Source organism: Myotis daubentonii, chromosome 2 (assembly GCF_963259705.1).
Source record: "Myotis daubentonii chromosome 2, mMyoDau2.1, whole genome shotgun sequence".
Classification (NCBI taxonomy): domain Eukaryota; kingdom Metazoa; phylum Chordata; class Mammalia; order Chiroptera; family Vespertilionidae; genus Myotis; species Myotis daubentonii.
The window spans coordinates 177732720-177736529 of record NC_081841.1 but is presented as its reverse complement, the minus strand read 5'-3'; the positions used below and the strand labels follow the sequence as shown (position 1 = coordinate 177736529).

Genomic DNA, 3810 nt, shown 5'->3' with positions numbered 1-3810 from the left:
TCATTGCTGATGTTGATCTCGATGACCAGATCAAGGCATTGTACAGTTTCTCCACTGTATAGGTTCTATTTCCCCATGCAACTATTAAGCATGTGGAGAAACACTTTGAGACCATGCAATGATCCTGCTCATCATATAACTTTCCCCTCAGACCTTGCATCCATTGATGATTCTTGACTGAACCAATCTTTACTATAATGCTTGGAAAATGATGACTTCCAATGCCACCACACCCTTCATATTTATCAGTAGGTGCAAGTCATTCACCCATAAGCCAGAATTCTCAGTGGTATTGTGCTCCCTGTTATTGTGCTCATAGATATTTGTTTTATTCAATAGGTAAATAATCTATTACTTGCCTTATTTATTTTGTTGCTCAGATTGTCCTAAATTTGGCCACTGGGATTCCCTTCAAACTGGCGCCTATGCTTTTTATATATTCCCATATTTTTTTTAAACACTTGAGAAATACTGATTAAAATCAGAAGCAAATCAAAGTAAGTGCTATTTTTGTGCTGTGGGGTCCTGGAGGCAAAGTTAAGGACAAATTATAGTTGACAGCAACTCAAAAATGTATTAGATGCTATAACTATATACAACATGTGCTCTGTAGTGGTTAAAGTCTCAGGTCTTCTCATAATTAGTTTTCATAGTCATCCTAGGTAATTAGACTGGAGTTGGCTGAAATCCATGGGCTAATTTGCGGCCTATGTCAAACTGCTTTTCAACATGGAGTCTTCTTCTTCAACGTCCTTCTCATTCGAATGCCAACTTCTTTCTCATTTGTCCCTACTGTGACGTATGTGCAGGTTTTCACTTTCCTGGAGCTCTTGGCACATGGTCTCTGTGGAGGTTCTGATGGCTCTTCTTGCCTCTGCAGTCTTGCTGAGCAAAGCCAGATTTTCTCCTAAGCTCAGTAATAATTTTCAATCTTACTATCAATCCAAGGCACTAAGCTAGAGGTTTTCAAACTTTCTCTGTTCCTAATGCTTAGTGTCTAATAATCTTTTCCAATGCCTCAGGCCAAAAGAAATACCAAACAGTTCATTTAATATTTATTTAAAAAATTTTAAAATTCTTACTCCATGGCATGCTTATTGATTTTAGAAAGAGGGGAAGGGAGATACATCCACATCCATTGGTATATGCCTTGACCTGGGATCGAAACCGCAACCTCCAACCTACTGAGCCACATTGGCCAGGGCACAAACAGTTCTCAGGCTCAAACAACTCAAGCATTTATGTCCAACAATTTTGTAACTGTTTGGAAAAAATTATACACATAAATGGAAAGAAAAATTCTATTTTTCTTTTATTTATAAACACTCATCATGATTTACCAATGGGATGTGTGCACCCTGTAGGTCGTGCACAATTTCTCCAGCCGTGGAAGCAGACTAGACACCGCCACTCTTAGTTCCTTTACACATTTATTTTCTTGGGCAATTGCTTTTTTATCACAACGGCTGAAAACCTAGCTTCTCGAAGAGATAATGTCCCTGAAAGAAATGTAGCGTTATCTATGGCTGAAACTATGAGCTACCTAGTAGGTTGTTCAGTGTCCCACAGATGTCCAGTATCACCGCGTTTCCCTCAAAAATGTACCTACTAATATGCAGCACTGCAGTATCCCATGGCACCTGGCTGCGCAATTTGGGAATTATGACACCCAGCCCGGGAAAAATCGCCTTTACAAAACAGCAACAAATACTGTTCTGATGTTAAAAATCTTCTCACTAATGGTGACACTAGTAGAGTTCATTATGTAGAACAAGCTGTGGCTCTTTTTCACAGTTTGTAAACTGGATGGTCACATGGTTATTTTCCAGTTCAAGAGTACATACCACGGTTCAGAGACAACAGACGTGAACAAGGACTGTTCAGGGCAAACCAGTGGTGTGGCCACCGGGTTAATCCATGACATACATCACAGCGCTTACATTCTGAAATCCACCTTTACTCGACAAGTGATCGCTATTACAACCTAGTTTCTATTATCTTGTCATTGGCCAAAGGATGCTACCACATTAAATTGTAAAATATGAAGTTTATTGGTTGTGTTCTTCCTTTTCTTACCTCTCTGATCCTTTTTCCTCCGTTTCCCCTCAGACCCTGGACCTTTTATCCTCCCCCCAACTCCCCCCCCCCCACTCCCACCCCCACCCAATCCCTTCCAAACGTCCCGGGCACTTGCCTAGTCACCCAGATTCAAGTCTGTCCTACACTGTTTTGAAGAGAATGTGAAAGGTAGCTACATTCATGTCTCATAAGAAAGCCTGTAAAAGTCGTCTTTTCTTATCTCTTTCTTATGTATGACCCGCACAAGGCAGACGCTTCAAATTTCTCCTTCTTTCACTCCAAGCCCACCAAAGCCTTCACAGATCCCTGTCCGTCCCCAAGTTCTCCAGCCTCCTTCCCCGCCTTAGCCAATACCTTCTTTTAAATCCCAAGCTCTTCTGTTATTTGGATTTGACACAAAAAAGGAGCGCAGAAAACGATTCTCCACCTTAGCGTTTGCAAACAAATCCAAATATCGCCCCCTCCCATTGGAATGCAGGCATGCATCCATCCCTCAATGCCGGCTGTGACGCCCGCTGTAATGCAATGCTCTAAGCAGCGGGCTAAAAGCGCGCTAAGATAATCATCCCTGCCTCCAGCGAATTGCGGTTTAATTGGAGAAGGGGAAAATAGGATGTCTAGGCCTTGCAGAATGTCTGCCCGGCACGAAGAGGATGTCTCAGAAACATGATCTACGGGCGTAGGAAGCAGGACCGCCAATGGACAATCGCCCTAAAGAGCACGCCAGGCTTCAGGGCGCCTGCAGAGCCTGGCCCCTGGCACACAGCCGCGGTGCGGTGAAGGGGCGGCTCGGGCCCAATCCTGCCTCCACGACCTCGTCCACGCCCCGATCCCAGGGGCGGGTTGGAGGGGAGGGCCGGGGTTGGCTGGGGGGACCGCCCTGCCGGGTCCAGGGGAGCAGCCCAGCTCCGAGGAGCCCCAGGGGGCGGCCTCCCCGCCACCCCCGATCCCGCTCTTCCCGGGGCGGGCGCCCGGGCCCACCGACCGCCGGAGCCGGCAGCCGCACACGGGCTCGTCCTCGATCCCCGCTGAATATTAAGTCAGAAATTCGGGTCACGTTGAAGAAAGTACGTTACGTATACAGGGCAGCTAATCGTGGCTTGTAAAAAGTAAGACAAAAGAATTCTGATGTAACCATTTAATGAGACAAAGGAGAAACGCTGCAATTATCCAGGAGACCCACGGGAAGACGCGAAGAATTCAGTAATATCTCGCTGCAAGACGTGCGTGAGAGGAGCCGAAATAGCTCAGTTGGGAGAGCGTTAGACTGAAGATCTAAAGGTCCCTGGTTCGATCCCGGGTTTCGGCAGGACCACCTTCTCTTTTCTTTTTAAGGCGAAGGGACTCAAAATTCGTACTAACCTGACACATTAATGCCAGCGCTGGTAAAAACTGGGACTGGGAGGCTGAGGGAGGAGTGAAAACGTCCGTCCCCAGTCACTCCTAGAGCAGCAGCCACTCGGGGCCGCCATCTCAGAGGCGAGCGAGAGGCGCTGCTGCGCATGCGCGGTGGGAGCCAGGGACAGAGGCCTCTGCTGCTGTAGGAGGCGCTGCTGCGCGTGCGCGATGGGAGCCCGGGGGGGGGTGGGGAGGCGGGGGGGGTGGGGAGGCGGGGGGGGGGGGCAGAGGGCTCGGCTGCTCTGGCGCCGTCCTTCTCTCGGGCTACGCAGGGAGTCCGGTGAGAAAGGAGTGGTTCTGTCTCGGGGGACGAGACACCTTCATCCCAAAGTT

At 47.8% G+C, this 3810-nt stretch overlaps 1 non-coding gene across 1 annotated transcript; it reads left to right on the top strand.

Annotated features, from left to right (window-relative positions):
* Positions 1 to 3315: 3315 nt before the first annotated feature.
* TRNAF-GAA (transfer RNA phenylalanine (anticodon GAA)) lies at positions 3316 to 3388 on the top strand. The gene has a single exon. It is a non-coding gene; the product is annotated as a tRNA-Phe (tRNA).
* The last annotated feature ends 422 nt before the right edge of the window (positions 3389 to 3810 follow it).